This window comes from Balaenoptera physalus (assembly GCF_965194825.1).
Source record: "Balaenoptera physalus genome assembly, chromosome: 2".
NCBI classification, from domain to species: Eukaryota; Metazoa; Chordata; class Mammalia; order Artiodactyla; family Balaenopteridae; genus Balaenoptera; species Balaenoptera physalus.
In genome coordinates, this window is record NC_138883.1 from 164,354,522 (window position 1) to 164,376,745 (window position 22,224).

The 22,224-nt window shown below is 37.5% G+C and overlaps 1 protein-coding gene across 1 annotated transcript in view; it reads left to right on the top strand.

Annotated features, from left to right (window-relative positions):
* MALRD1 (MAM and LDL receptor class A domain containing 1) overlaps nucleotides 1–22,224 on the top strand; it is a 621,227-nt gene that overhangs the window by 223,440 nt on the left and 375,563 nt on the right. The gene's annotated exons all lie outside the window — the stretch shown is intronic.

Genomic DNA, 22,224 nt, shown 5'->3' on the forward strand with positions numbered 1-22,224 from the left:
TGTGGGCCCTGTGGTGTGAGGTGGTTTCTCATCCCCTTTGTGATGTGGGCCCTGTGGTGTTAGGTGGTTTCTCATCCCCTTTGTGATGTGGGCCCTGTGGTGTTAGGTGGTTTCTCATCCCCATTGTGATGTGAGCCTTGTGGTGTGAGGTGGTTTCTCATCCCCTTTGTGATGTGGGCCCTGTGGTGTTAGGTGGTTTCTCATCCCCTTTGTGATGTGGGCCCTGTGGTTTGAGGTGGTTTCTCATCCCCTTTGTGATGTGAGCCCTGTGGTGTGAGGTGGTTTCTCATCCCCTTTGTGATGTGGGCCGTGTGGTGTGAGGTGGTTCTCATCCCCTTTGTGATGGGGGCACTTTTGTGTGAGGTGGTTTCTCATCCCCTTTGTGATGTGAGCCCTGTGGTGTGAGGTGGTTTCTCATCCCCTTTGTGATGTGGGTCGTGTGGTGTGAGGTGGTTCTCATCCCCTTTGTGATGGGGGCACTTTTGTGTGAGGTGGATTCTCATCCCCTTTGTGATGTGGTCCCTGTGGTGTGAGGTGGTTTCTCATCCCCTTTGTGATGTGAGCCCTGTGGTGTGAGGTGGTTTCTCATCACCTTTGTGATGTGGGCCCTATGGTGTTAGGTGATTTCTCATCCCCTTTGTGATGTGGGCCCTTAGGTGTTAGGTGGTTTCTCATCCCCTTTGTGATGTGGGCCCTTTGGTTTGAGGTGGTTTCTCATCCCCTTTGTGATGTGAGCCCTGTGCTGTGAGGTGGTTTCTCATCTCCTTTGTGATGTGAGCCCTGTGGTGTGAGGTGGTTTCTCATCCCCTTTGTGATGGGGGCCCTGTGGTGTGAAGTGGTTTCTCATCCCCTTTGTGATGGGGGCACTTCTGTGTGAGGTGGTTTCTCATCCTCTTTGTGATGTGGGCCCTGTGGTTTCTCATCCCCGTTGTGATGTGGGCCCTTTGGTGTGAGGTGGATTCTCATCCCCCTTGTGATGTGGGCCCTGTGTTGTGAGTTGGTTTCTCATCCCCTTTGTGATGTGGGCCCTTTGGTGTGAGGTGGTTTCTCATCCCCTTTGTGATGGGGGCCCTTTGGTGTGAGGTGGTTTCTCATCCCCTTTGTGATGTTCGCCCTGTGTTGTTAGGTGGTTTCTCATCTCCTTTGTGATGTGAGCCCTGTGGTGTGAAGTGGTTTCTCATCCCCTTTGTGATGGGGGCCCTGTGGTGTGAAGTGGTTTCTCATCCCCTTTGTGATGGGGGCACTTTTGTGTGAGGTGGTTTCTCATCCTCTTTGTGATGTGGGCCCTTTGGTGTGAGGTGGTTTCTCATCTTCTTTTCATGTGGGCCCTGTGATGTGAGGTGGTTTCTCATCCACTTTGTGATGTGATCCCTGTGTTGTGAGGTTGTTTCTCATCCTCTTTGTGATGTGGGCCCTGTGGTGTGAGGTGGTTTCTCATCCCCTTTGTGATGTGGGCCCTTTGGTGTGAGGTGGTTTCTCATCCCCTTTGTGATGTGGGCCCTGTGGTGTTAGGTGGTTTCTCATCCCCTTTGTGATGTGAGCCCTGTGGTGTGAGGTGGTTTCTCATCACCTTTGTGATGTGGGCCCTATGGTGTGAGGTGGTTTCTCATCCCCTTTGTGATCTGGGCCCTGTGGTGTTGGGTGGTTTCTCATCCCCTTTGTGATGTGAGCCCTGTGGTGTGAGGTGGTTTCTCATCACCTTTGTGATGTGGGCCCTATGGTGTTAGGTGATATCTCATCCCCTTTGTGATGTGGGCCCTTAGGTGTTAGGTGGTTTCTCATCCCCTTTGTGATGTGGGCCCTTTGGTTTGAGGTGGTTTCTCATCTCCTTTGTGATGTGGGCCCTGTGGTGTGAGGTGGTTTCTCATCCCCTTTGTGATGTGGGCCGTGTGGTGTGAGGTGGTTCTCATCCCCTTTGTGATGGGGGCACTTTTGTGTGAGGTGGTTTCTCATTCTCTTTGTAATGTGGGCCCTGTGGTGTGAGGTGTTTTCTCATCCCCTTTGTGATGTGGGCCCTGTGTTGTGAGTTGGTTTCTCATCCCCTTTGTGATGTGGGCCCTGTGTTGTGAGTTGGTTTCTCATCCCCTTTTTGATGTGGGCCCTTTGGTGTGAGGTGGTTTCTCATCCCCTTTGTGATGGGGGCCCTTTGGTGTGAGGTAGTTTCTCATCCCCTTTGTGATGTTACCCTGTGTTGTTAGGTGGTTTCTCATCTCCTTTGTGATGTGAGCCCTGTGGTGTGAGGTGGTTTCTCATCCCCTTTGTGATGTGAGCCCTGTGGTGTGAGGTGGTTTCTCATCACCTTTGTGATGTGGGCCCTATGGTGTTAGGTGATTTCTCATCCCCTTTGTGATGTGGGCCCTGTGGTGTTGGGTGGTTTCTCATCCCCTTTGTGATGTGAGCCCTGTGGTGTGAGGTGGTTTCTCATCACCTTTGTGATGTGGGCCCTGTGGTGTTAGGTGATATCTCATCCCCTTTGTGATGTGGACCCTTAGGTGTTAGGTGGTTTCTCATCCCCTTTGTGATGTGGGCCCTGTGGTGTTGGGTGGTTTCTCATCCCCTTTGTGATGTGAGCCCTGTGGTGTGAGGTGGTTTCTCATCACCTTTGTGATGTGGGCCCTGTGGTGTTAGGTGATATCTCATCCCCTTTGTGATGTGGACCCTTAGGTGTTAGGTGGTTTCTCATCCCCTTTGTGATGTGGGCCCTTTGGTTTGAGGTGGTTTCTCATCTCCTTTGTGATGTGGGCCCTGTGGTGTGAGGTGGTTTCTCATCCCCTTTGTGATGTGGGCCGTGTGGTGTGAGGTGGTTCTCATCCCCTTTGTGATGGGGGCACTTTTGTGTGAGGTGGTTTCTCATTCTCTTTGTAATGTGGGCCCTGTGGTGTGAGGTGTTTTCTCATCCCCTTTGTGATGTGGGCCCTGTGTTGTGAGTTGGTTTCTCATCCCCTTTGTGATGTGGGCCCTGTGTTGTGAGTTGGTTTCTCATCCCCTTTTTGATGTGGGCCCTTTGGTGTGAGGTGGTTTCTCATCCCCTTTGTGATGGGGGCCCTTTGGTGTGAGGTAGTTTCTCATCCCCTTTGTGATGTTACCCTGTGTTGTTAGGTGGTTTCTCATCTCCTTTGTGATGTGAGCCCTGTGGTGTGAGGTGGTTTCTCATCCCCTTTGTGATGGGGGCCCTGTGGTGTGAAGTGGTTTCTCATCCCCTTTGTGATGGGGGCACTTTTGTGTGAGGTGGTTTCTCATCCCCTTTGTGATGTGGGCCTTGTGGTGTGAGGTGGATTCTCATCCCCTTTGTGATGTGGGCCCTGTGGTGTGAGGTGGTTTCTCATCCCCTTTGTGATGTGGGCCCTTTGGTGTGAGGTGGTTTCTCATCCCCTTTGTGATGGGGGCCCTTTGGTGTGAGGTGGTTTCTCATCCCCTTTGTGATGTTCGCCCTGTGTTGTTAGGTGGTTTCTCATCTCCTTTGTGATGTGAGCCCTGTGGTGTGAAGTGGTTTCTCATCCCCTTTGTGATGGGGGCCCTGTGGTGTGAAGTGGTTTCTCATCCCCTTTGTGATGGGGGCACTTTTGTGTGAGGTGGTTTCTCATCCTCTTTGTGATGTGGGCCCTGTGGTGTGAGGTGGTTTCTCATCCAGTTTGTGATGTGATCCCTGTGTTGTGAGGTCGTTTCTCATCCCCTTTGTGATGTGGGCCCTGTGGTGTGAGGTGGTTTCTCATCCCCTTTGTGATGTGGGCCCTGTGGTGTGAGGTGGTTTCTCATCCCCTTTGTGATGTGGGCCCTGTGGTGTGAGGTGGTTTCTCATCCCCGTTGTGATGTGGGCCCTGTGGTGTGAGGTGTTTTCTCATCCCCTTTGTGATGTGGGCTCTGTGGTATACGCAGATTTAATCAATCTGCAGTGAACACTATGCAGCTTTACACACATTGTAGATTATATCCTGAGAGTACAGAGCAGAATTTTTATATTTGTTGTTATTTATATTTTAAAACATTTGATTTATAATTTTGTGTTACTTTGCAAAATACCATTTTTTAAAGCAGTGCTTGATGGTGTCTGTTTTTCTGTATGCTTGACAAACACTTGAATGTTTAATTTTTTTTTTTTTTGTATTTTCCAATTTAATAGGTTAAAGTAGCATCTAATTGTATTTTTTCATTTCTTTAATTCAAAAAGAGGGTAACCTGTTTTTTTTCTTTGTACCTTGTCCATGTGTATTTCTGTGTGTGTGTTTCCTGTTTGTGCTCTTTGCTTGGTTTTCATTTTGTAGTGCTTGTTTTTTCTTAGTGATTAATAAGATCTTTTAAAGCAGTGAGGTGATTTTTTTATCTGTTACGAATGTTGTAGAGATTTTCCCCTATTTTTTATTGGCCTTTTGTTACCGTTTATCATATTTTTGACATCTTAAAATTCTTAGGATGTACGTAGTTATGTCTCCCAACTGTGTGAAGGGGTTTTATTGACATGAACTAGAGAGAAACACTATTTCTATAAAGTAAAGACCTTGTATGTCTTTCCTGGACCGCAAGCTCAGGAGGGCAGAGGTAATGCCATTTTGCTTAACACTGATGATGAGTGATTGCCTCTTTAGGGTAACAGAGAAGAATTTTCTGCTATGTTGTAACACATTCCACTCCCAGTACAGTATGAATTACTATCAGGTATAAGGGAAAGAGAATGGTTCTCTAAAAGGGAATAGAAAAATGCACAAAAATAAAGGAAAAAAATGCAAACAAGTTATCACTCTAGAGAAAGTAACAGTAACGTGCTTCTGATGTCGGCATCATATCTTTGATAGCAGTGGAAAATAGTGTGAAAAAGTATTATGTGCAGAATGTGTCTAGAAAATAACATTATAAATCCCCAAAGCAAAGTCATTATATTAAGGTTTAAGGGCACTGAGTATTGATATCAAAATTAAGTCGAATGAGAACCTTGACCAGAAGTTGATGGTGATAGTGGAGAGCATATTTTGCTGTGATCAAGATGCCAGGAAGGCAGTAGTATCATTTAAACTTCAGAATATTTGTTAAGAAAACTGTATTTGCAAGTGGAGGATAGAAGTGGTTGAGATGGAATGAGAAACGTTTTTCTGTTTCGAGTTGTAATTTATTTCAGTAATATTCTTCATGGCTATCGTTACTTTCCAAATACTTAACATTAATTCCATCAGTTGAGTTTTCTGCATATATCCATCTGGGTTTATTTTCTTTTTTCCACTAGGTTGTAAGTCTCATTAGAATCCAGTCACTTAGTATTTTCGCTTTTCCTAAATACAAGCACTAAGTAAAGTGCTTTGAAGATGCTTCTTTTGAGTTTATAAAGTGGCTTCCTATTTAGCTAAATTCATCTCTTACTGTAATCTGTATTTAAACTCCTTAGGTAATTTTATTCTAATGGAAACATTTCTTCACCTGAACCTGCTTGATTTAGTTCTACTTTCAATTTGACATTTCGAACTTCATTGTAAACATTATTAACTTAGTTTAATGTTTTCAATCACAAAGGATTACCATAAAAGTGGTTTTTTAAAATTTCTGTCCATTTAAAAGAAATTTACTGAACTGAATTTAAACTTTAGGTTTTGAGATATTAAAATAAATTGAACAAGAGTTGCCGAAGTCTACATAAGGCTTTAGAATTAAAAAATTTATTTTTTTTATTGTCTCTATTGTCTCCTACATTTGTTGTGTGTTCATTCAATAGACACAGAGATACAAGTAAGGAGAGACAGTGCATTTTCTTTATGGTGTGAAGGTTTTTGCTTAAATATGATGCCTGTGTGTGCATATTGAAAAAGATATTTATTTGCAAGGTGATATGACTTTAAGGTAGCCACTCAAATATCTCTGACATTAAGAACATAAATTGTTCCTGAGAGTTTATATGATACTTAAATTCAACCATAAACTATGAGCAAAGGTAGTTTTTATTTAGTAATCCTATCTGGCACAGACTTTCTCCGAAGAATTATTTACATTGATGTTACAAAGTCTATCTTTTAGAAATTGCAGACATAATGAAATTCAAAACATAGTTCCTTAATCTCATGGTTTGAGTAAAGCTCAGTAAATTTGCTGTTTAGAACTAATTTTCTTCAAGTTCTTCGTAACATTACTATCCAAGAAGAGTAGTTTTGCCTGAGTTATTCAGGTGGAGCAGATCGACTAAAAATAGTTTATTAAAAATAGTTTACAAAAAAACGTTTGTTTTATTTTTGTTCTGTATTAATGGCCAAATAACCAAAGGATGAAAGATTGAGGTATGACATATAGAATAACTATTATCTTTTCATGCCCAAATGAATGAATATATCTCTTCATAGATTTACTCCACGGTGCTTATTTTAAAAGTATCTACAAAAAAAATACTTTAAATGTATTTATTTAAAAAACATGCATAGTTTTATACATAATAGGTACTAATGCCAATATGCTCACCAATTTGTTGTTAATGTATTGGCTAATGGAAGGATGTTATATGAGTTCAATTATATCTTCTTTAAATCATTTTTCTCCGGAAACTTCAGGTGATTTATTTATGATTAATAAACTTTAAATAGAATTAAAAATTATATCTAATTTATACTTAAAACCTACCTTTGATTTTCCTATTTCAAAGAATAATACCTAAACAGTTAAGTGGAGGCTGTTAATGAAAAGGAGAAAATGCCAAGTTTATAAATTTATAAATTCTGATATTTACATAGGCCTGTGTTCCCCAGCATGTCCTCTTTGACTACACAAAACTAACAGGGAGGTCTGACAAATGAGCAGTGGTAGCTTTCATATAGTGAAGCATCTTAGAAATGAAAGCAATACTAAGCAATACTAATTGAGTGTTTATTATGTGATAGGCATTAGGTGGATGCCTTTCATACGTAATCCACATTAAGTCCTCCCAGTGAACTTTGCAGGCTTGTATAATTATCCCTGTTTTACATGTCAGCAAACCAAGGTTTAAAGATGTTAAACAGCTTGCCTTTGTGCACACTATTTAGTAAGCTTGGGAGCTGGAACCTTTGAATCCAAATCACAGATGCTCAAATCTGTGCTCTTAAACACTATCCCACATCTTGGGAATATCTCCTGCTTAAAAACCAAACATTTTTAAGATTTCTGACTTGATTTTTTTTTTAAACATCTTTATTGAAATATAATTGCTTTACAATGTTGTGTTAGTTTCTGCTGTATAACAAAGTGAATATATGTATACATATATCCCCATATCCCCTCCCTCTTGCATCTCCCTCCCACCCTCCCTATCCCACCCCTCTAGGTGGTTCTGACCTGATTTGATTGCAGTTTTATGCCACAGGAGATGGAGAAACAGAAAACTGGTACTCTATAAATAATTCTGAAGAAAAAGGAAGGGAAGATAGGTGAAGTGTTAGTGACGGTAACCTGGAGAGAAAACAATAATAAGAAATGTCCAGTGCCCAAATCCATTCTTGCCTTCTTTTATTCTTAATGTCCAAAACACAAATTTTGTTGGTATAAGGCCATCTTATTCTGCTTTGCTGGGGATTGTTTTAGTCCAGAGTTTCTCAAGCACGCATCAGAATCACCTGGAGAGCTTATTAAAACACAGGAATCTTGGGCTCACTCCAGAATTTCTGATTAAGTAGGTCTGGGTTGGACCCTAATATTTACATTTTTAAGTTCCCAGGTGCTGCTGGTGCTGCTGGCCTGGCAGCCATGCTTTGAAGACCCATTTGTTTAGTCAAGCTCTGGTTCTCAAGATTGGCAGCACATTGGACTTACCTGGAGACACTGTTAAAAGATACCAATAACCCAAAACATAACCTCTGGGGATTATTTTTTTTTTGGCCCTGATACTCATACACGAATGGCTCCAAAATGGGTTTCTAACTTTGCTTATTTTTTTACCTTTATCAACTTTCTGTCATATTGAGAAAGGTAGACCATCAAGAGTGTGTGTATGTTCCGTGTGACTGTAAGAAATCATTGATGCCAAAGGCTAATACAGTCACTTTGGCTTCATATTTTCCTGAGGCTCTGAATTATTTTGCTATTTATACTTCCCTGTTCATATTGACTCACAGAAAGAATGAAAATTTTAATCTAGTATTAGTGATTCTATAAAACTTACAGAATGCATTTTGTGATCTAGTTTTACCTGTGGCTCCATTTAGTGTCTGAATCCTTATTTTCTTTTGTTCTTACCTCATATGTATATATGAGGTAAGAACAAAATATATATATTTGTGTATATGGATCTTTTAGTCTATGATGTTATACCGTATCACGTATTTTTATAAATAGCAGTACATTTTGAGAACAAGGTGAGAGTTAACAATAAAAATTAAGTTAAGGAAGTATAAGTAATATGAATGACCTCACTAAAATGCACTAGTTCTGTGAACTTTGTTTTAATTGGAATAATTATTGACATAACTATTTTCATTTTTATAAATAATTCAATTTTCCTCATTATTACTATTCAGCATAAAATAATTAGAAAGAGTTCTTAAAATTCTATAATCATAAGATTAAAAGAACAAGTATATATGCATGATGTTTTCTTTAGACAACTAAAAATATTTAGATATTTTATTTGTGGCCTAACAGTACAAATAATACATTCTGGGATAATGTTTGGGTCAGATTCTAGATTTTAAAAACTGTATCATCATTGTTTTTTTTCAGATTTGTCTCTGTGTATCTAGTCAAATTTTTATGACTGTAATGCCATCATACACAGCCTCATAAATGTGTAAACTATATTCATGACATCATTTATATTCCCTAAGAGATGTTACTTCTGAAGACACATTATAATGCAATTTAAGAGATATTTTTGCATACCAGTTGTGAGAAATACTTTATGCAAGTAATAGAAGGAGATGCAAGGGTTTTAAAATCTAGGAGATAAGAGAAATTTTAAAAATTAAATATCATTTAAAACAGAATACAAGGATCATAAAGAAGGTACAGTGTTATTTGGGTGCAGAGGAAGGAGAGTTGATAGTACACAAAGAAAAAAAAAGTGTTATGAGAAGTAATTTTTGAGCTGGCTTTAAAGAGCTGCACAGAAATTCACCAAGCAAAGATAAAGTAGCAGTTATACCCATCATGGAGCAGTAATAAATGTTAGTTTTCTCTTTGTCATTAATTTTTGTCAATTTGATTAATATGTGTCTCGATGTGTTCCTCCTTGGGTTTATCCTGCCTGGGACTCTCGGCGCTTCCTGGATTTGAGTGAGTGTTTCCTTTCCCATGTTAGGGAAGTTTTCAGTTTATTATCTCTTCAAATATTTTCTCAGGCCCTTTTTCTCTCTCTTATCCTTCTGGGACCTCTATAATGTGAGTGTCAGTGAGTTTAATGTTGTTCCAGAGGTTTCTTAGACTGTCCTCATTTCTTTACATTCTTCTTTCTTTATTCTGTTCTGCAGCAGTGATTTCCACCAATCTGTCTTCCAGCTCACTTATTCTTTCTTCTGATTCATTTATTCTGCTATTGATTCCTTCTAGTGTATTTTTCATTTCAGTTATTGTATTGTTCATCTCTGTTTGTTATTTAAAGCTTTTGTCTCTTTATTAAACATTCCTTGTATCCTCTCGGTCTGAGCCTCCATTCATTTTTCGACATCTTGGATCATCTTTACTATCATTACCCTGAATTCTTTTTCGGGTAGACTGCCCACCTCCTCTTCACTTTGTGTCTCCCTGCCACAACCATGGTGAGGCAGAGAGGGAAGGGGATGGGGTTGTGGGAATAAATACCCTTAATGCTCTTTCCTTCCACCCTACAGTCTTCTGCCGGTGTCTTACACCAGCCAATTCTAATTGGAAGTTAGAAGCTAATGGAACCTGGGTGATTCATTCTATAGCAGTCTTCAGAGTTGGGGCTATTCTGCAATAGTAGAGTGATAAAACAGACAGTTAATGAAGGGAAAGATGTGCTTGGATTTGCTTTTCTAAAGTTATTGGTAACAATGACTGACTGGAGTAGCATGTCACTTTGTGCTTGGTAGCTATTCCATTGTTGAAATACTCTAGGTGATGAGTAAGGAGTGAAATTAGGAAGGACAAAAAAGAGGAAAGGCTATATAATTTGATGTAATACATGTATCACATAAATGCAATACAGTTGGATTAATTGGAAATGCAAGGCAAAAAACAAAGAGCTGCTAAAGAGCACTGTTAGTTTTTAACTTGGAAGCCTGGGTTGGCAGAAGTCCAATTATGACCTTTCTGTGGGAACAGAAAAAGATACCTGATTTTGTTTTTGAGTTCTTTAGCAAATATCCAAGTCGACGTTCTTCATCTCCTTAGCTTGGTATTATAATTTTTTTGTTGTTTCCAACTTTATTGAGATAAAACTGACATATAAGCTTACGTTGTGTAAGCTTAGGCTGTACAATGTAATGATTCTATATATGTACATATTGCAAAATGATTACCAGAGTAAAGTTAGTTAATACATCCATCATTAAGATGTTTTCTTGTCTGACTCAGGCTCCTTATTTTGGTCCCATCATCAACAGCCTACTCTCCCGTTCATCCAGCAAATCTATTTATTCTCTAAATGTGACTCTGTGTCATGCCATGGTACTTTCATTCGACAGTCTCCTAACCATCCTTTCAAACTTAGTTGAAAGTCAGTTCTTCTGGGAAACTTTCACTGATTCCTGTCTCCAGTCAAATCCAAATAGTTCTTCTTTGGGTATTAGCTGTAGTACAGCATGTGTCCCAGAATACCACCAATGTTAATTTACTTGTCTAACTCTTTCATGATACTGTAAGTATCTCAAGGAAAAGGGTGCTGACAATTTGACTGTTTTATAACACCTACCATAGTGCTGGTCTCATACCAAGTGACTGTGAGAAAAGAGAAGTGATGAAAAGATGAGACAACACAGTTGAAACATTTAATATTTGGACCAATGTAGGAGTCCTTAAAAGATAAAGCGAAGCTGAAAGCAAAGCCAGAGGAGATTGGTGGCAATAATAAAATTTTGAGGATAAAATTAGTTCTCTTTTCTAAGCTGCTATAGATAGAATTATAGTGCTTTTATGGATTATTTCCTGATCTGTTATGTTCTTAACTCATATGCACAGGTATATTACTTTTATTAACTTTGGATATATTTTACATGAGATATATGCAGTTTCTTGTAAAAGAGAAGAAAGACACAGAAAAATATCTTGACCTAGAATTTCTTTGGGGAAATCACTAAGTTTAAAATAAAAATTTCTCATATTCTTTTTAAAGTGGGATCTAAATTTCCTGCCAGGGATTACTTTTCAGTCTCTTTTAAGTTAAATACAAAGTTTTCTAACCAAACACAGTTATACTGTTGGTTAGGATGTCATGAACTCAAAATAGTATTCTGGGAAAGCTTTTAGTGAGTTAATTAGAAAATGTAGATTTTTAAAATTAAATGATTTTTATTTTATTTACTATTAAATTATTTTTTAATTAAAATATTAAATTCAGTAATTCAGTTTTTATCAACAAAATTTCTGAAACATAAATATGAACACCCAGTAGTTCTAATCAATAGAATTGGTGTATTTCAAAGACCAGTGTAAAATGAAAGGACATGAGAGGCTTTTTATAAAGTGGAAAAATCTGCTCCAGAATTATCCTGGACTAGACCCATTCACTATTCATGTTCCATTCAAAAAAGATTTCCCTCTTAACAGCACTTAACTGTCATAGCTTGTACCATTTCTGTTTCATTACTAGCATTGCCTTAGTATAGATTCCAGTTGTGACATTCTGTATTCACGTTATTAGAAAAACAGAATCAGCTACAAAACACTGTGATAGTGTTTGTTTACATTTTCAAATGCTTCTAACATGATCTCCATCTTTTATATATTCAGAATTTAGATTGTCCTTTCCATCACAGACCAGCGATACTATAAATAACTGATAACAGCAATTGCTGATGAGCAATGCTGTAGAATAATGTAAAGGTCAAAGAATGATAATTCATGATCATCCTTAGCAAAGTATACAGGTGTTAAAATACTGATGTTGAACTCTGGTGGCAGCTCACAGAGAAGAAATGGCACAACATGAATCCCCTTTGATAAATGTGATTGTGAGGAGGTTAAGAACCAGAACCAAATCATCTGCTCTCTCTACAAATGCACAAATCTGAGGGTCAGCTTTCTGTGTGTAACACAGGAGAGCAGGTAGTTTTAGACATCATAGCGGCTTCTTACTCATGCTTTATTACTAATTTAATCTGTAGTACAGTGTGGCGTTTTAGAAAAAAATGGTGCAAAGGGAGAAGTGTTTAATCTCAAGGCACCATAGCTTTAATCATCTTGAAAAGTATTCAAATACAGGAATCATTTAAATTTTGGGCATAGGACAGCTCACTTTTTTTCAGACCCTGGTAATGTTGAAGGAGTCAGAATCTGACTGGAAAACCTGACTCATTTGCATACTTGTGATTGTCATTTACATCTGACAAGCCTATTACCTGTTAATGTAGACTGCTTGTACATAGATTTTATCCCCTTGGCATTAGCAGGCTTATACTGATTTTAGATTATGGAATAAGCCAAACTGCTTTTCAAAGGAAGATTTTCCAAGCAGTTGTTATCTCCCCATTACAGATATTACTTTTTTGAGACAGAGTGCTATACTTCTGCTTACTCTCATTTCTCCTTTGACTTTCAATTCCTATATTCCTACAACTAAATTAACTAGCCAATAGATAGGAAAGGAAGCTGGAATATAGCTGGGCTTCTCAATCTTTTTCATGACATGGAACCTATAGAAAATGATAATACTTGTAATATCCACTGGGTAAATTAGAGATTTGAGGGTATATTTATATATATGATACTTAAGATAAAAAGTCTTTATGTTTTCTTTATATATAATTATGGTAAGAGGAATAAAGCAAAGTATTGGAAGATATTAAATATTGGATTTGAATAGAGCTAATGCTTTTTCTCTCCTGAAAGGTGATAAGATCTTTAATTTGCTTCCTATTAAAATCTTTAAAAATTTTTTTATTATGATAAAATATATGTAACATAAAATTTTACATATATAACAAGCATTTCTTCCTCCACGTTCTTGACAACATTTATTTTTTGTTTTGTTTTGTTTTACAATAGCCAAGATAATGGTGAGAAGTCATATCACATTGCGGTTTTGATTTGCATCGCCCTAATGCTAGTGACATTGGCCATCTTTCTATGTGCTTACTGGTAATTTGCATATCTGTTAAATTCTTTTTTTTTTTTTTTAATTTTATTTATTATTTATTTTTGGCTGTGTTGGGTCTTCGTTTCTGTGCGAGGGCTTTCTCTAGTTGCGGCAAGTGAGGGCCACTCTTCATCGCGGTGCGCGGGCCTCTCATTATCGTGGCCTCTCTTGTTGCGGAGCACAGGCTCCAGACGCGCAGGCTCAGTAGTTGTGGCTCACGGGCCCAGTTGCTCTGCGGCATGTGGGATCTTCCCAGACCAGGGCTCGAACCCGTGTCCCCTGTATTGGCAGGCGGATTCTCAACCACTGCGCCACCAGGGAAGCCCTGTTAAATTCTTTTGCTCACTTTGAATTGGGTTTTTTTGTTTTTTTGTTGTTGAGTTGTAGGAGTTCTTTATATATTCTGGATACTAATCTCTTATCAGGTTATGATTTGCAAATATTTTCTTAGATTCTATGTGTTGACTTTTCACTCTGTTGAAGTGTTCATTGATGCACAAAATCTTTAATTTTGATGTAGTTCAATTTATCTATTTTTTCTTTTGTTGCCTTTGCTTTTGGTGTCATATCCAAGAAATAGCTGCCAAATTCAATGTCATGAGGCTTTTCCCCTAGGCTTTGTTCTGAGAGTTTTATAGCTCTTATGTTTAGGGTTGTGATTTAGTCTGAGTTAATATTTGTGTATGATATAAGGTAAAGGTCCAACTTCATTATTTTGCAAATGGGTATCTTACTGTTCTTTTGCCTGCTGTGTGTGTTCATCTTTGATAAAGGGGTGTTGAAGTCTCTAACAATGATAGTGGATTCATTTATTTCTGTTTGCAGTTTTATTAGTTTTTGCCTCACTTTGACACTCTGTTGTTAGGCTCAGATATGTTGAGGATTGTTATGTCTTCTTGAACTATTGAACTTTTTGTCATTACGTAATACCTTCTTTATCCCTGATAACTTTCTTTACTTTGAAGTCTGTTTTGTCTGGAGCAAATAGAGTTTTCATTCACAATTACATGTGAGTAAATTCTTGCATAAATGTGAGTCATTTCGTATAACTATGATGCATTTTTTAAATTTTAAAATTATTTAAAAATTCTCAAAAATTTAAATTATTCTAACTTGCTTTGAAAGCTAGGTCAAAAAATTTTATTAAAAGGTATTTAGTGATTCTCAAAAACAAGTCATTAGTATTTTTTATTTACTCAGCTGACAAATACTTATTGAGTACTTACCATGTACCAGACTTTTTGTTCTTGTTGTTCAAATACATTAGGGATGCATGAGTTAAAAAAAAAAAAAAAGAATATAATGGCTACAGTTCTTGTCTACAGAACTCCTGAAGGACTATTTACATCAAACTGTGTGTGTGTGTGTGCGTGTGTGCGTTTAAATGGAACCCTTGAGTTGTGCCGTGTTTCTCAAATACACTCGACTAAGAATTTCAACCCATAATTCTCCCAACCATTTTCTTCTTCTCCTTCTCCTCCTTCTTCTCCTTCTCCTCCTCCTAAAACCCCAAGTTCTTTCCACTACAGAATACCCTCCTCCTCCTTCTTCTCCTTCTTCTTCTCCTTCTTCTTCCCCTTCTTCTTCTCCTCCTTCTTCTTCTCCTCCTTCTTCTTCTCCTTTCTTCCTCTTCTTCATCATCTTCTTCTTCATCTTCTTCTTCTTCTTCTTCTTCCTCTTCCTCTCCTTCTCCTCTCCTTCTCCTTCTTTTCCTTCTCCTTCTCCTTCCCCTTCTTCTTCTCCTTCTCCTCTCTTCCTTCTTCCTCATTTCTCCTTCCTTCCTCCTCCTCTTCTTCTTCTTCTTCTTCCTCCTCTTCCTCTTCTTCTTCTTCTCCTTCTACTATTAGAACATAGGAGCTGTTTTCTACACATTATGTAATGGAAAATGAGGTATTGTAATAACAAATGTCAAAAAATTCTTTAATCTTATAGTTATCTTCCCCACAGTTTTTATTTTGGGAAGGATAATAAAGCTTGAATAGCTGTTTTTCTATGTATTCCTTTTGGATTAGCTTCTTGATTTAACAACTTGGAATTGGAAATACTCTTAACTATTAGTGTCAGTGGTTTTGAGCAGTGGGTCTCAAAATTTAGCATGCAGCAGAATAAGCTGAAACAATTTTTAAACAGATTGCTGAGCCCTACCCCAGAGTTCCTGATTCAGTAGGTCTGAGATAGGGCCCAAGAATTGGCACTTTAAATAAGTTTCCAGGTGATGCTGATGCTGCTGGTGCAGACACCATCCTTAGAGGACAACTAGTTTAGAGTATAAAATATGGGGAGATGAATCTAACTCCAGTCCTGACTTCAGTATTTACCAAGGGAATTACCATTGGCAAATTGTTTAATTTTAGATATCTCATGTATGAAATAGTAATGTATAATCCTATCTTCTTAGGTTTGTTGTGAGTATCAAATAATAAACTATTATTTAATACTCCCTAATTTAAAGGCTTACTAACTTAAAGACTGATTCTAAAAATTCCAATATTTTATACATTGTAGAAACTAGTGTTTCTTTGACCTGAAATCTACTTAACAAAGAATATACATACTTTAGTGAGCCTTCTAAATTCCTGTTTTGGAATTAGATCATAAATAAATATAACTACATTGTGTAATTTCTTAGAGTTTTAAATTTATCAGTTGGTTATTTTTTAAATGTGTTTCTTCTTGGCTCACAAAGAGCTATTCTCCAGTGAATGTCGTACAATATTGAAACAAAAACCAATAGTGCTCCTAATTAAAGTAGTTGACTGTAATACCTTTGTTATTGAATTTGAATTGGTAAAACAGGTGGTTATATAAAATTTCAACAAATGCTTTTTCTTCATTTTTGGTTTCATAAGACTAGGAAAGAGAAATTGAAAAGCTGCTAAAATTGTAAATCCTTTTTCAAAATTGAGATGCAAATTGTATGTGTAAAGGAGAATTTTGTTATAGAAAAGAAATATCTCCTTATTTAGCAACATATTCAGGAAACATTGAGTTTAAGCCATTTTATAAGGTGTTCTAGATACTTTAATAAATAAGTTAAAATATGTGCCTTGGTATATTTATGATCTAGTGGGGCATATAACTTCATAGTCAATGAATTAAAATCTAATATGAAAAATGCATCTAAAAAGTTATGTATAAAATGATATGGAATTTTTAAGTGAGGGGGTGATTTTCAATCAGGGAATTTTGAGTGTAGGAATTTAAGAAGGCTTGGAAATGAGAGTATACTTGAGATATGTTGTGGAAGGTAAATCAAAGTAGTATAGGGGAAAGACCAGTAGTAGAGGTTATATGTGTGCCCAGGAGAAAGACCAGTGTAAGGGAGACAGAGAAAATAAAGTACATGATGTATCCAAGTAACTGCATGAACACATACGATGGGTATAAATCTTGGTGTCTGAGTGAAGTAATATATGAAAGATGAAGCTGGATATTAGTATAGAAGGTTACTTCTCAGATCCTGATGAGCTGAGAATTTTATCCATAGAATGGTGGTGAACAAATTATGGCCTGTGGGCCAATTCTGGCCTGATGCCTGTTTTTGTTAATACAGTTGTATTGGGAACATGGCTATAATCATTCATTTAAGCAGGCCATAGATGCTTTTATGCCCCAAAGACAGAGCTGATAGTGGTAACAAAGACCGTGTGGCCCACAAAGCCTAAAATATTTACCGTATGGCCTTTACAGAAAAATATTCTCTGACCCCGGTTATATACCAATTGAGTATGAAAGACCACTCTGGGTGATCTTGGAGACACAGCAGTGAGTGGTCCTGAAGGGAGATCTTAGTTTCCTCCCCAGGAATTGAACCTGGGTAGCCTGGATGAAAACCAGGAATCCTAGCCACTAGACCACCAGGCGCTAGGGGCTAGAAGCAACGTGGCCCTAGCTCTTTCCCCCATTTGAAAGCAAGAATGTTTTAAGGAGGCAAAAACTGTAAAAACAGGTACAAAGTTTATTATTGGAGACACAGCATAACATGTGGGAGAGCACACAGACGAACAGTTTGTTTATTTAAGACAGCAGCAAGGCAGAAATACACATCTAGAGAGAAAGGGTATGGTGTCCTCTTTAAGAAGGAGAGCAGTAAGTCAGAAGCAAAGCAGGGATACACACCTGGAGGGGACTGGGGGCATCCTGAATGAGGAGTGCCGTAAAGACGTGATTTAAATCACTTACACAGGACAGTCCTTCCAGGTCTTTGTTTACCTTTGGCCAATTTTCTCGTTTCTTTTTTTCACACCTGAACGTTTCCAGGACCCTCCCCAACATGCGTGCTCAACTTTTTGCTAAGATTGATCCCACCACAGAGGCCTGTGGGTGCATGTGCACACATATTATGGGGTGGCATCCCCCTCCCTTTTTTGACCCCTAAGAAGCCTTCCTGCACATGTGCAGAGGGAAGTCTTCCTTGACCTCAGGAGTGGGCACCTTATCTCTTTACTTCAGCGGAGTTCAGCTTCTGCCACTAGCTTTGTCCTTGGAGTTCCTGGGTGAGAACAAAGCTTCAATTTTACTCCACTTGACAAGCACCAGCTGTCTGGCCCAGGGGCGCATCTATCTCCCACCTCCTGTGGACTGTTAGTTACAAATACATAACGATATAAAAGAGCTTGCACCAGAATGCAAATTTATTCACTGCTTCAATTATCAAGAAAGTCTCACTATGTAAAAAAGTGTCAGCTGATCTGACAGTGTGTGTAATGAATTGATGTGTATTTTACTGAGGCTTCTTATGTACTTGCAATCCAGGAACATACAGTTTAGTTCAAGGATCTCACTTTGAGTCAGTAAAGGTGTGTTGAAGATTTCTAGCAGGATGGTAGGATCAGATGTGTATTATAAAGGACCAATAAGGTCAAATAGAAACTTTTTTGTTTGTTTGTTTGGTCTCTTCTGCAATACTCCAGCAGAGTCTAGAGGGCGTGTGTGGAATTTTGGAGTCCGACAGAGCCGGTTACAAACCTTGGTTGGTGGGGTGGGAGGTTGGAGGGGAAGCATGCCTTGACATTCAAGAAGGAATGTTCCTTTTTCCTTAATTTATATTTTAAAAATCCCACATAAGAACTCTGAGTGTTCCGTCTTATTTAAGAAGCTCCAGCAGTTGGTGGGTCAGACCGTGGAGTTGGTGGGAGGGGCGGGGAGCAGTTGCACATAGCAAGGTTGGTGCACCACAGACACGAGGGTAATACTATGGAAACCCCTAGGAGGATTGTACTGTTGAACAGTTTGTATTTTCTGTTACTCATGAAAGTAATCAAGTTCATGACAACTTTCAGTAGCTCATATCCCATCAGGTATGTTAAAACAGCCTACATTATCATAATCAATCACAGGCTATATCTCAACCCAAAGGATAAGCCTGAAGAATATGTCCCTTATACTGTACAAGTATTAAAGGTCAGTTGACCTAACTCAAGAATATTTTTATTTGTCCATGCAAGGGTATTTTTTCTTATTAATTTAATTAGGGTGAATACCCAGGAGATTCTCAAATAAGGGGGGAAAATGTCAATTTTTAAATTGCTTAATACGTGTAATATTAAGACTTTAGAAACTGATTATCCTATGAGGCTTAGGCAACTTTTTTTAAAATAGCTTGGACTGTAAATCAGATCTCTTTTAATAAATGACTTTTTAATGACTTATACATCATCACCTGGGATCTTTATTTTTGCAACACCTGAGTGTAAAGCACTGCTTTCTTTAAACCTTTACTACTGTGTGGTTTATGATGTGTTTTGTTAGGAAAGGCATATTTCTATAAAACATCCTACTTCCAGCCCTGTATGAGAAATGACAATTTGAAGGCTGGTAGAGAGATGCTGATATTTTATGAGTGACAGCACTGTTAGGTGTGATCATTACTGCTGCATTCATCCCAGGAGGGCAGTGGATTTCCTTTGCAGGTACATGCTCAGATAATCTCATCTCAGACATAGGCAAGTGTTCGTATAATTCTTCATTTTTCCATTAGGAACCATACATACATCATGTGCCCCCAATTAATGCATAAAAGACTGGCGACCGAATGATATACTTTTACACTAGTACGGTGTTTGTGGGGCAGTGTAAAAACACAAATGCAGTTTTGTTATTTGCATTTTTCAAATTGATCTCCTGGCATGTCTCCCTTTTTTCATTTTCCTTGCAGTTGAAATATATATATTTCAAGGATATATAATTATAAAGAATTGTTTCAATAATTTATTTTAAATTTATTATTGTGACTGAATTTTCTCAAGTTATACTGTATTGGGGAAATTAAACATTAACATTTTTCATCGTGTAGTTTCTGGGAAATTAGTACAGGGACCTCTAGTTGAAGAACCATTGAGTAGATGCTTTTATCATTACTAGAATTGGGACTTTTAGTCACTTAATTCTTCCATGGTCTCTAACATTGTTCTGTCTTTTTATGTTTTTTTTTCTCCCCCAGCCTGGAATATATTATTATCGACTTTTTCTGTGTAATTTCATCTGACTCTACAGTTCTGTCACTCCCTTGGTCTATTTATTTCCACATATGCTGTACTGATTTTAAACTACCTTGTGTATTTTGTTTATCAAGTACTTTTGGAGAGTCTACTGTGAACCAGACACTGTGTAGGAAACAAAATAGCCGTGGCCCCCAAACAAAGATAAAAACATATTAGCATTTGGGGACATTTCATTCTGTTCTTCCTTGTATGTATGTAGTTATATAATATGTATGTATAAAAACATACACACACTACACACACACACAGGCATTGTTGAACATCTGGCATAGTGCATGACATATAGTAGATAGTAAGTGTAACATTCGTTAAATGGGATGCAAATGTTTTCTCCCATTCACTGGTTGGCCTTGATCATCATATTGGTATCTTTGATAAACAGAAATCCTTAATTTGAATACAGTCCTGTTTTTTGTATTTCCCCTTATGGATAGTAATCCTTATATATTATTAAAAATTAATTCTCAATCTCATATCATGAAGATATTGTTATGTATCTTAGGCAAGCTTTGTTGTTTTACCTTTCACATTTCAGGTACATTCTACCTGTAATTTATTATTTTTGAATGCTGTGAAATAGGGGTCAAGGTTTTTTCCCCACAAGGCTACCTAATTTATTCAATCCACATTGAAAAGATTGTCCTTTCCTTCACTGTTCTGAAGAGCTAAGCTTTTCATAAATCATATGTATAAATATATGTAGAATTTTCAGGACTCTTTTATCCATTTCTCTGGCCCATTTTTCCATCTTTACTTCAATACCACCCTGTCTTGATTATTCTACCATTATAATGAATCAGTATCTGATAGAGTAAATTCTCCAACTTTGTTCTCCTTTGTGATAAAATTGGCTATTCTTAGTCCTTTGGATTTCCATATTAAGGTTAGAATCAGTGTGTCAATTTTGGGGAAAATATATCTACTAAAATTGTGCTGGATCACAGTGAATCTGTGAACCAATGAATAATTCATGTATTCATCTTTGTTCTCAGCATCTGTGGGGTCCTGGGATATTAAACACACACAAGGAACAAAGCTGGAACTTTTTATTCATTGATACACAATTCAGACAAATTAATATAATAATCCTAGCTCTTAAAAGCAGTCTTAATTCATACCCTGTGTAGTTCACAGGGCACTAAATTCTTTATTAGCAGCAACTAATGACATAAACATAACCATAAATCACAACTACCATTTATTAAATATATAAGATGGGCCAGTACTGTGATAGAAAGTCCACTTATTTTATTTCTAACTCCTAGTAATAACATGGAGCTATCCTGTTTTATAAATGAAGAAACCGATAGGTTCAGAGAGGTTGAATAACCTGCCTAATGTTGCCAGTCTAGTAAGTGCTGAGGTCAGAGGCCAACCCTGCCATGTCTTTTGCCCACGGCACACTCCCAGTGCCTTGGACAAGTAACACTGGAAAGACTGACTCAATAAATACGTGGTGACTGAATGAATACCTCTCTTTCTCTCCATCTATTTTCTATTAATGATTCATGTCTTTCCTCAAAAAAAAAAATGATAAACCTTTCAAAATGGTTTTAATAAGTAGCAAGTTTAAACTCCATGGTACTAGTATCACATGTGGTGAAAAAGTGGGGTGAAATATAATTAATCAAAGAAATTAAAGAGTGCCAGAATGTCCAAATTTTGAGGAATCACTTCCTTATTGAATATTTCAAAAAGCTGTGTGTTACATAACATGTCTTTAATGTTTTATTGTCTCTTTTTTGAATTGGTAATTAAAGTGGGGGCATAAACTCTATCCCTTATGGCAAGATTACATTGATATTTAAGTGTTTCCATCATTTTTTTCCCTCTCTGGTTTGGAACTAGGGGAAAAAAAAGAAACACTTTAAAAATTATCTACCCACTTGAGCCAAATGATGGAGAGACTTGAGTCCTGATAATAGTGTTTGTGCCCCTGGATCCAACTGTGCCTGAAGCTAGTGTATCCCCTGTACTTTTCAGTTATGTGAACCAATAAATACCCTTCTTTACTTAAAACATTAAAAGGTTATCTACCTGCTTATTAAAATATGTTTAAGTAAAACTGACTTAAATCAATAGATAAAATAAATTTGAACCTGAAAGCCTTTTAGACCTGTGAGTAGAACTCCAAGACAGTTTCCTTTCTCTTTTTCATGCTTTAATTATTTATATTTTTGTTCTTTTTATGCCTCTTCTAAATGTATTCAATGCTTCAATGTCTCATTTTACCCACATAAAAAAACTCTACAAAACTGATCAGAGTATCAGCAGTATTATTATAAAAAAAAATCAACCAAGTTATTACATATTAGGCCTAATGATTTCAACCTTTACCATAATTTTTGTACATTGTACCAATGGACACATGGATTCAAAATCAAAATAGTAGAATTATTTATGCATCACCATTGTTCTAAAAACGTTGTTATACTTTTAGGACAAATTTTAGAACACTAAAATATGGTTAATGACAAACTGTATTTTATGATTTTCTTTTTTTACCTGATAAATGCATCATTCTTTCCC